General features: G+C 36.7%; 1 pseudogene; it reads left to right on the forward strand.

Annotated features, from left to right (window-relative positions):
• The first annotated feature begins 1,697 nt into the window (after window positions 1-1,697).
• LOC149383715 (protein NUCLEAR FUSION DEFECTIVE 4-like) lies at window positions 1,698-6,430 on the forward strand (annotated as a pseudogene).
• The last annotated feature ends 5,555 nt before the right edge of the window (window positions 6,431-11,985 follow it).

Here is an 11,985-nt window from a genome sequence, read left to right on the forward strand (position 1 = left end):
TTTGACTCTGACAGCGTTCACTGACGCTGATTCCGTTGGAAATCTTGATGATCGACGATCAACCACTGGACTGTGTGTTTTTCTTGGTGACAATCTCCTTACGTGGATGTCAAAGAAACAGGACGTGGTCTCGCGAAGCTCAACGGAGTCTGAATATTGAGCTATTTCCATCCCTGCTGCAGAAATTATTTGGCTCAGATCGCTGTTCACATAGCTAGGCACAGCCGTCAACTCTGATCTTGTAGTCATATGGTGTGACAACTTGGGTGCGGTGCTGGCTCGCTAGATAGCAACCATGTTTTCCGTGCCCGAACTAAACACATTGAAGTGGACGCTCATTTCATCAGAGAAAAAGTGGCAACTGGTCTCGTTGAAGTCCGCTATGTTCCCACAACTGAACAAATCGCTGACGTATTCACCAAGGCACTCCCAATTCCCTAGTTTGTCAAACTTTGTTCCAAGCTTAATCTTGCTGCGTCCATTTAAACTTGAGGGTGGTGTATTAGAGTATATATCAGAGTGAGCCTGAACCATTAGATTAGAGTAAGGTAGCTGTATAATCAACAGTTCAGACTCAATCTTAGTCTTGTATTTAAATATAAACTCAACCAATCAGTTGAGACAATTGAATGAGAAAGTAACAGATTCAACCAATCACTCTTCGATTCTCTCTCTCTCTCTCATCTTCTAGATCTGAGATCTGTGTCCCAAGCTCTCTGAGCTTCTTCACAAATTGGTCTGAATTTTGTGGAGGTTTTCATATATCTTGAAGACTTGTTTATCGTATGATTCGCATTGAATATCTTAGACTGATATATTCTGGGGAATCCTAGATGCGTCATCCAGGTCAAAGATGTAGTTATGTTCTTGGGAGGTCTTTTTTTTTCACAGATAGAGATTTTCTGATCTTGAGTGTCGAGTGAGAGTAGAAATGCTACTTGGTTGTTTGTGCGTGAGCTTATATATATTGTGTTGTTTCGCTTATTTGACTCAATTGAGTTTGTAATTGTGACTTATTTTTCACGAAACAGTTATGTAAGGCCAAATACTTGAAAGAGTGTTTCTAAAAAAGTGAGAGAAACTCAAATTTGAGGAGAGTTTGAGATGAAATGCACGAATAGTTACAGAAAAAAGTACTAAAAAGTTATTCATTTATAGAAGATCGACGTGTACTATTTTGTATGATTGATTAATGAATTTCTTTTCGACCAGACAAACAATATACATAGGTTAATATATTTATAATATTTTTACGGTTTGTTATTGTTTGCTATCTCATTCCATGACATTTCTTGTCATAGACCTTGCTCCAAGCCGATTTTATGATATATGATACGATTTCAAGTGTTAAAATATATAAAAATTTAAGAGGGTCTAAAATTAAATTTAACTAGAGTTTAAATAAATTTATATAATTTTACACCTGCTAGATTTTTTTTAATAAAAAAAATTAATATTCAAAAGTATCAAAATAAATAAATAAATATAATAGGAACTCCATATAAAAAAAAGTTGTGGAGACAATTATCATTCACAACGTAACAAACGTTTTTGATAAGTATTAGTACACAACGGCGGCGAAATAATAAAGTATCATACAAATCACGACAATAATCACAAAGCATTTTAGTTCAGCAAAATAATAAATAGGGCTATACCCTATACGTAGACGTAGTTCTAATAGTAGTAATTTGATCATGAAAAACAGCAAATGGGTCACCACGGCGGCGAGCACGTGGATCCAGTGCGCCGCCGGAGAAACGTACACGTTCGGAATCTACTCGGAGGCGCTGAAGTCCACCCAAGGCTACGACCAGTCAACGCTCGACACGGTGTCCGTCTTCAAGGACATCGGGGCCCACGCGGCGGAGGGGACACGTGGCCGGTGATGGTGGTCGGGTCGGCGCTGGGCTTCGGCGCATACTTGTTCCTGTGGGCCGCGGTGGCCGGGGTCGTTGTTCAGCCGCCGGTTTTGGCGGTGTGTGTCCATGTTCATGGCCGCGCACTCTCAGACGTTCTACAACACCACCAATATCGTTGTCGGAGTCAAGAATTTCCCTGGCCACGGTGGTACTATTATTGGAATCTTGAAGGTGAGTATTTTTTTTTTTTTTTTTCATTATTATTGTTAAGTCAGGAATAATCTTTCAGTTTTGAACCTAAGAAATTAATGATACTTTTGAGTTATATTTTTTTCTTCTTCCCAGGTGTTAGAAACTCAACTTACAATACAGGCTGTAATAATTTGTAGCATGATTTTTACTATCATTATTTATTGGATTATCCAATATATAATAAAACCGTAAATGTGCTAGGAAAAAAAAAGTTGAAATAAAATATTGGACAATCGTAAACCTGGATTAGACTTGTGGTGGTCGAGTCTAAATAAAATAGATCAGCTATGGTCCGGTTGGGCTTCGAGTATTAAAATACTAGGGCTTGAATTAGATGGTACCGTTTTATTTTTTAATTTTTAGGATGTTTAATTTTTTCTTTTATTTAAACTAAACTTGTTTATTTTTAGCATATTTTCTGAAAGATTAAAAAAACGAACTTTTTGGAGTCATTAAAATTCATAACAACGATAATAAAAGATGGTATAAAACCGGATCACTAAAAGTAAAACTAAAATGGTTAGTCCAATTGTTTTATCTTATTTGGTTCGATCTGGTGATCTCCAATGCCTCAAACTGTTTAAAAAGTCTCGTTCAATCTAAATGCATTCATCGATATAAATTAATAATTACCCAATTGTTAAAGGGTTTTGGACACCGATAGGAATAATAAGTGACTGATTCACATTAGTACTTTCTTTCTTCTTCAAATTAGACAAATTTAAGAGTATTTAGTTATAAACATGTAACTAATAGTGACAAAATTGACACTATTAGTTAAATGTTTGTAATTAAACACTTTTAGATCTGTCTTATTTTAAAAAAAAGTAATAATGTGGTATAATCAATTTTATTTATTCTTATATGTATATAATTCTTTTTATGTTAAAAGATAAATGAGCCCATAAGAACAACGTGTGTAGATGAATCAATTTGATTGTTGTGTTATATATTGACTAATTTATTTGAGTTGGGCAGGGATTTCTTGGTCTAAGTGGGGCAATCCTAGTCCAAGTGAACAACACTCTATTTGAAGGCAGTCCAAGAGCTTTCCTTCTCATGCTAACCTTGGCTCCAACTGTGATATCACTCTCCCTCATGTTCTTAGTCAAAGACCATCCCCAACAAGCCACCGCTCACGACAAGAGGAACCTCAACGCCCTCTCTATCGCCACCCTCGTGACCGCCGCCTATGTGGCATCCCTAATACTCATTGGAAACACCTCGGCCTTATCGTCCACCACTGCTCGGGCTGCCGCGCTCGTGCTCCTCCTTATTCTCCTCGTCGCCCCGCCACTGGTGACGGCGGCGATGTCTGGAGGAGGAGGAGAGCTGGATGACGGGCGTGCCCTTCTTTTGAAGTCGGACAAGACTTCTGACATGTCGAGAAAATACGAGGAAAACGTAGAAAGACGAGATATGAGCATAATGCAGGTAGGGACAGAGCCCAAGGGGCGCGCCATTATTTATTTGGCCAATTAGGTCAGTCGCTTAATAGTCCACCTACTTTTTAAAAAAATAGTCAAAGTTTCATTGTATTAAAAAAATAGTTCATCAATGTCGAAGTAAATCAATTAACTAAAGAGTAAATTAAATTTATTATTTAATTAATTTAATATTTTAATATACTCTTCATTTAATTAATTTTTTACTTGCCTGAGGAATTAACTTTTCAATAAAATAAAATTTTGACTAAAATATTAAAAAAAATTTGGAGATTAACTAGTCGAAACAAATTTTTGTTATTTATTTTTAGGTCTTAAAAAATTGATATTTTTATCTTGAGAAACGATATTGATTCGACGCTAATCAATCAACATAGAGAAAGATAGGGTAGTGCGTGAAACCCAAGTTTCGCGCACTAATAAATCCTTGGTTGATTGATAAGTCTGCGTTGCACTGATCAATATCATTTTTCTTTTAACTTCAAAAGAAAACAAAATTATAGATCTTTAGCATAAACAATTTATAAACTATTGGAGGAGGGATATTTTGGTCCTAGTCGTCTAATTTTTCGAACAAAATAGTCCTCAAACCGTTGATTTTGTAGGAGATGTTAATCATTTAAAAAGATATATTATTTTTTTTAAATTAAAATATATATATTTTTTAAAACAGAATTGAATTACTTATTTAGACAAGATTGAAATAAATATTTTTTAGACAGTATTTAATTAACTTTTTTTTTTCAAAACAATTAACATATTTGTTTAAAATGAAATCCAGCACGTACAAGCAACTTAAAAAAGTTTTTTAACTTAAATAAATTGTTAATTTTATAAATAAAAATTAAATTAATTATAATCCAACCATAAAATACTAAATCAAAGTTACATGATTTTGGATTCTAAGAGTATTTTAATGATTTCTTTTTAACGATAAACAAATTATTAATTATGTTTGCAAATACATTCTAAATTGTTTCCGTGTTAGAATGATCTTTATAACGAATTTATTTTTATACTAAAAATAACTAAAAATCATACAAAATCAACAATTTGAAGTTTAAAAATTTCTGAGTTTGCCTTTGTGCATACAGGCTATGATCAACTTCGACTTTTGGCTGCTCTTCGTAGCGATGCTCTGCGCACTCGGCACGGGAATGGCGACGATAAACAACATGAGCCAATTGGGACAGTTTCTCGGCTACTCTCCGGCCCAGATAACCTCCTTGGTCTCTCTCTGGAGCGTTGGGCCGAATCGCGGCAGGGTTTCTCTTAGACGTGTTGTTGCAGACCCGAGGCTGGCCTAGGCCGATCCTGAGCGCGATAGCCCTCGGTCTCATGAGCCTCGGACACGTCGTGACCGCTTTGGGGTTCTCCGGAAACCTTTACCCGAGCTTGATGTTAATAGGGGTTTGATACGGAGCGCAGTGGTCGCTCATGCCGACGATCACTTCGGAGGTGTTTAGGGTCACGCACATGGGAACTATTTACAACGCCATCGCCGTGGCTAGCCCTGTCGGCTCTTACGTGTTCTCGGTGAGGCTTGTCGGGTATATCTACGACCGCGAGGCCGTCGAAAATTTGTGTTTCGGCACGCGGTGTTTCGAGTTGTCGTTCTTTGTCATGGCCGGCGTGGGTTGCCTTGGGTGTGTCGTCGCGGTTGTGTTGTCGTTTCGGACTCGGAGGTGTTATCAGTCGGTGGTGATGTGAAGATTGAAGGAGGGTTCTTTCGTGAAGTGATATGTGAATGAACAAGAGTACATTTTTTTTGGCTGATCATCAATATTTATGACAAGTCTTGATAATATACTTAATGTTGTTGTAACTGGGCTGGGAGAGGCCATGTTATGAAATAGTTACATATGACTAACTACTGTATAGATTTTAGTTACGTATATATAACTACTGTTATGAATTAGTTACAAATGAGTAACTAATGTATAGATTTTAGTTACATATGTGTAACTAATTTATAGATTGTAGTTACGTATATATAACTAATGTTATGAATTAGTTACATATCAATAACTAATGTATAGATACGTCTGTGTAACTAATTTATAGATGTTAGTTACGTATATATAACTAATGTTATGAATTAGTTACAAATACTGGCAATAGTTACACAAGGTTGTTGAGAATTAATATATTATCCTACAAATAGTTACACAAGGTTGTTGAGACTTAATATATTTATCCACTACATAGTTACACATATTTTTTTAGTTAATATATTTTTCTAGAAATAATTACAAATACTAATTACAAAATAAGAACTATAGTAACACATACTTGTCGTAGTTACCTAATTACAAATACTTGTCCCAAAATACAAAGTATAATGGTTAATAACACATACTTGTCCCGAAATAGTAACACTATATATAATTTTCTGAGTTTGGATTAACATTTGGACTTGCGTTTTTAAGTGCCCCGTTCTTGTAGAGTTCAATACACAGCTTCGGTCTAAACATTTCCATGTCGTCTTGTTTCAGATTGGCCAATGGAGAGTAATGCACAACAAATTCTACAACTTTGATGGTGAACATGCCGCAATCCCCACTACAAAAAGGTCGCAAAAGTAGTTTTGTTAGATTCAAGTAACTCATGATCACATAAATTGAAATGGTATAATAGGTTTTCATTACCCGTTACGTTGTTGTGGCATGAAAGACGCGTACACTACGTGGAAAGGCAATGAGCTATGATATTCATCTGTGCGAACATCTCAAACCCGTTTACAGAGTATGATTGGAATTAGCTCTGCCATGTGATCGTTAACAGCATATCTCCCGGTCAGCAACGAGTCGTACACTATTACAGACCTCTCGGGGATGGAAATCATCAAAAGGACCCAATTATTGCCTTTGACATGGACGGGAACATATATAGTCCCGGCTTTCACCCGCGGCCTTTCTGCACTATTACGGGGTCTCTCAGCCAGGATTTGCTCAACCAAGGCATGTCGCCTATTCCAGTCGTAATCATCTTTTTCTTGCAGTTCATCCCACTCTTTGTATGTTTTTTTTACTAGCTTACAAAAGTGATTGTCCGTAGTTGTGTATCTGTGCTTCATCAGTATTGTTTTTTTCTTCAGGTAGTAAAAAGTCACATTCAAGTGCTGCAAAAGAACATAAGTAACAAAAACAATGTCATTAGTTATTAATAGGTAACTAAATTAGAGTAATTAGTTATTAATAGGTAACTAATTTAGAGTAATTAGTTATTCATAGGTAACTAAATTAGAGTAATTAGTTATTCACAGGTAACTAAATTAGAGTAATTAGTTATTCACATGTAACTAAATCAATTAAATTAGTTATTCTCAAGTAACTAAAATCATTTAATTAGTACAAAATAGGAAACTTACGGAACCACTGAGCAAGGCTGTCGGTGTCCAAATCTTGTAGAACCAAGTCTTCTATGAAATGACCTCTACATGAAAATCAAACGCCACTGGCCCTAGTTCTTCTTCGAATTTGGTGTACATAAGGTCATCGTCAACATCAACAACCATGTTTATCAAATATAATTAATGATAACAAAAATTAATAACCACCATTCAATCATCACTCAAACAGAAAATTAAAAAAATGGACTAACTTCCTTAATCCCTTCAAAAGCCAATCCTGCATTACTGCCACATCGCCATCGTTCGGGGGCACGAAAGGGTCCGCCAGTGGATGCTTTAAAGGTTTGGGACGCCTTCTTGTGAACTTTGAGTAGATCTTAGGCTCTACTGTTGACGTAAAGAGTATTGGCGCCCACCTTACACGTGATTGTCTTTCCGGGGATTCATAAAGGGAAATCAGCCGGTCAGAGGTCACCTCAGACGCCGCTCCATCCACTGTTTGAGATCTTTCGGGTACAATGAAATTACATTCAGATCCCGACATGCCATAAGAGTCAACCCCTCCATAAGAATATGGCTGAGGCAAGCGAAGAGGTCCTAGTGTGGCCGATATGCCATCACTGTCGTTGTCGTCTGAGTCCGACGCTTCAACCAGACCTTTATCTTTACCTTCACCACCACCACCGGGACACTCATTATCAGTTGTTTTTATCTTCTTCTGTCTTGCACAGTCCCTCATCGGTGTGTGTCTTGCAGGCGTCTTGGTGGTTCCCTTTTTTTTTTTGTCCTCTTCGTCGTCATCTTTTTTTTTACAGAATCGTCTTTGCACTTCGTAACCAACTCCTCCTCTTTAGCCTCTTCCTCTGTTATTTCTTCTTTCTTTTTTTATTCTCCTTCATCTTCTTCTTTCTTTCCCTTTTTCTTCTCTTCCTCAATTTTTTCTACTTCCTCTTCACCTGTTACAATCCACTTTCCCGTTTTCCTTTGTTTCTTCTTCTTCTTTCTCTTTCTCTACTGCTATCTCTTATTTCCCATCTTTCACTTTCTCTTGTTCCTTTTCTTCTTGCTCGTCTTTCTCTTCTCTCTCTTCTTCCTCTTGTTGTTGTTGTTGCTCTTCTTTCTCTTTCTATTCCTCCTGGTCACGTTTTCTTCTCTCCTCCGACAGCTTCTCTGCCTGGTCCTCCATAAGCTTTTTCTTCGCAACCTTTTGTGCCGAGAAGGTGTTCAACGTATCCAAGATACTTCATGTCCTCTGAAATCCTTTTGATCTATCGATGAAGATCAATGAAATCAGTATGCATGTTACCTGAACTCTTTCTCCAGATTGGCTAATCTATCCTAAAATAAAGGAACACAACTATCTGAATTAGTTACATACACGTCACTAAAATCAATAAATTAGTTACATACACGTCACTAAAATGTATAAATTAGTTACATACACGAAACTAAAACCAATAAATTAGTTACATACACGTAACTAAATCAATAAATTAGTTACATACACGTAACTAAAGTCTCTAAATTAGTTACAACATGACTTTTACCTCATGATCAGCAGAGGAGTTTTCCTTCTTGGCAACTGTTTGCAATTTCTTTCGAGTGCGACCAATGGTTGAGTCGAGCTGAGAGGGGGGCTGTACGATGTCACTCCCAATGGCTCTAAAATCAACCTGAGAAACATTAAAAAAAAGTTCTTAAGATCTATGTGTCAAACAAATTATTTTGAAATGTAAATTATGGTACCTCTTATAACCAAATAGACTGCAATGCAGATTCGGATACTCTGGAAGAAGAAGACCATCGCAGAATCAACGGTCTAGCATCGTCTTTCAGTACCGTGCATAAACCCAAAGACTCCAATTTTGGTATACACTCGTACGTCCATACCTACAAAGGTAGTAGAAAGGCGCTTTCAAATGGACCTTCTTGGTTTTGGATGGGCTACTTGGGCTGACAGCTTTCTTCACAAAACTCCTCACGATCAACATGAAGTGATCCCATACAACATTTCCCCAGGGGAATCCGTTGAAAGTGGCCGGATCATCAACCATCTTTATGTATGATTTGTTCTTCATGGCAACAGTCCGCTGGATCGGGAGAAGCACATTGTAGAGGAAGTGGAGAAGAAGAAACCGGACTCGCTTCTCAACGTCATTCCAATCCTTGTTGTCCTTGATGAGTGCTGCAATGTTGCCCATGTGGCAAGTGCCCCTTGCTTGAAGGTTTCAACATATAGACCCCCGGGTGTAATCTTGTCGTAGTCGTTGGCTGTCGCCTTGCAGGAGTCATCTACTCGCAAGCCTGTGATAAGACTGAAATCTTCCCTGGTGAAATCCCTAGGGACGCCGCCAATCTCTATATGTAATCTGTCCTATGCTTTGGGAAGTCCGTCAAAGTAACCCGTCCTCAGCATACGATTACTGAGGATCTTAGAGGAGCGGGTTATCAAGGGCATCTCCAAAAAATGGCCAAAGCGGGACTCTCTAAACAGGTCTGATTCCTGTTTCGACATGGCAACCTCTTCAATGAACGACATGACGTTCCCGTGGAAGTTGAAGTTGAACTGCCCCATAGAATCATCTGCCACGTATCTGGTCCAACCCTATACATTAAAAAAAACTGTAACATAACTAAATTAGTTACATTTAACAGATTCTAGTGGTTACATACTTTGTCAAAAACTTCTCAATACTAAAGACATATAAGTTACATATTGGTAACTAAATTATGAATTCTAGTTACATGTTTGTAACTAATACACATATCATTTACATATTGGTATCTAAATTTTGTGTATTAGATTCAACCATGGGTAGAGTTTGTTCATATATACCAAATCATTTTCAACACCAGCATATATAACAAATCAATTCAACCCTAAACAATAAAAAAAACAGTAACATCACAAAATTAGTCACAAACAATGGTCTTCAACCATGGGTCTTCGAAATCAAACTTCTAGTCACAAACAAATTGGTTAGTCATGAAAAATTAGGAGTAAATTAGCCTATACCAACAAATTTCAACATCATTACAACCGATCCAAACATGCACCCAAAAAAGTTTTGAAAAAATGACCTAAACTCACCGAAATTAGGTTTTCCTGCCTTTGATTCACGTCATAGTAGGAATCGGACTCGCCGTCGCTCGCTCTCCGACGCTTTGAATTTGGGGTTCTATTTGCCAGACTTTTTTTCTTTGACCTAGACGACCCGGCCTCAGTTTTCTTCTGCTCATTTTTCTTCATCGGCGACGAACCAACCCTAACACTCCGCCGCGGTGGAGTTTGATCGAGAAGTTTGGATTTTTGGTTTTTTTTTTGGAGTTTGCATGGCCTTTTACAAGCTTTCTTTTCGTCATTTTTGGGTAATCTGTAAATGGTACGGGTTCGGACAATGATAATGGTGGTTGAACTTGAATGGAGGGAACTCGTGTTTGCGATTTGGGATTTGGGGTTCGCGATTTGGGGGTAAATTATTTAGGGTTAGGTATCAATGCACCCACAAAACCAGAGATCGTGGGAGAAACATGAAACCAGAGAGGGAGGTGACGATGATTGTGAAGGAAAGAGAGGATGACGGTGAAGGAATCAGCGGCGGTTTCACCCGGTCGTTGGTTACGTTGAAGAGGTGGAGAAGGAAATGAACAGTCGCGGGAGAAGTTCGTATATAAGGAGCGTTTATATGAAAAGAATGAAATAATTAGGGACAAGAGCATATTTGTAAATGTACACATCAGATTCAAATGACTACTCCTAGATGTTCCATTTTTCAAAAAAAATAGTAATGTGTCAAAACACCATAATTTACTCCTAGTTGTGGCTTCTATTAAACCAATGACATGAAACTGCAACCTGGCCCAATTGGAGCCCAAGCCCGCTTTATCACTGTCCATTGTTGGTGCATATCAAAGCCTAAAACACACCACCAAAGAGAGGCACACAGTGACAATTACTGCATGTGATAATAATTGTTTTAAAAAGTTAATCGCAGAATAGCGTGTCTAAAGTTTTTATTGAGAAAATAGTTGTTTTCAAGTTGTAACACTTATTTTGTCGATGTTTTTACAATTTTAAACAAAATACTAGTTATTGTTTGGATTCTATTTGACTTTTTTTACTTCTCATTGATAAGCAAAATAATCTCAAAGAGCTATTGTTTGAAAAACATATTTTGTTTTTGAAAGGATTTACTACAATCACTATTCTAGAAATGTTGTACTATTCCTGTAATTTCCTAGAGAACGATAAGGTCATGTAGCCCAGAATTCGAATGGTCCCGAAATTTTGTGTCAACCAATAAATAACATTCTATTAGCTTCCGATTTTATAAGAAACTTGTACTAAATTAAGTTTTTAACATAATGTTTGACACCCCAACGAGGTGCTCCAACAACTATGTTCTTGTTGAGGCGTATTGTTTGTTAGAACTTAGAAGAAGGAATTTCCCTCCTCTATTATTAATGCTATGAACCAAAAACGTGGCGTGCATTTAATTAAATAATGTTCGTTTACTATCGTTGAATTTAAATGTGTATATTATTATGTCACTACCTAATTATGCACTGATATTCATAAAAATATGACCAATCCATGAAATAGGCCTGGTTGGACATAAGCTGGCTTGTCTTGTACTTCCGTATTAATAACATATAAGAAATCAATATTAGTGCTGATAACGACACTGCAATTTCGCATTAGAAGATCATGAACAGTTCACAAATCGGGTAGAAAACTTGGTCAGAAGCTTAGAGCTCAGAAGTAATAAAAAAAATAAACTTAAATTAATAAATTACTCTTAATAAAGCATATGTATTTTTAGCTAGTGACTCTTAAAACTTGATACTTGTTTGCTAGTAGTTTAATACACGTGATTATTTTAAAAACATTGTTATGTCGAACATTACTATATTATATCTGAATTTCAGATTCACACAGCACAAAATGTAGTTTAATCAATAATCCCTCCCACTACATCAGTATCAATATACAAACTTGAAATAATCTCATTAAGTTATAAAAAAAAAATAAATAAATAATATCTCATTAAAATAATATATATATATATATATA

The sequence above is a fragment of the Urtica dioica genome, chromosome 10 (genome assembly GCF_054948205.1).
Source record: "Urtica dioica subsp. dioica isolate 48M chromosome 10, U.dioica_male_clone48M_v1_H2, whole genome shotgun sequence".
In the NCBI taxonomy this organism is placed as follows: Eukaryota; Viridiplantae; Streptophyta; class Magnoliopsida; order Rosales; family Urticaceae; genus Urtica; species Urtica dioica.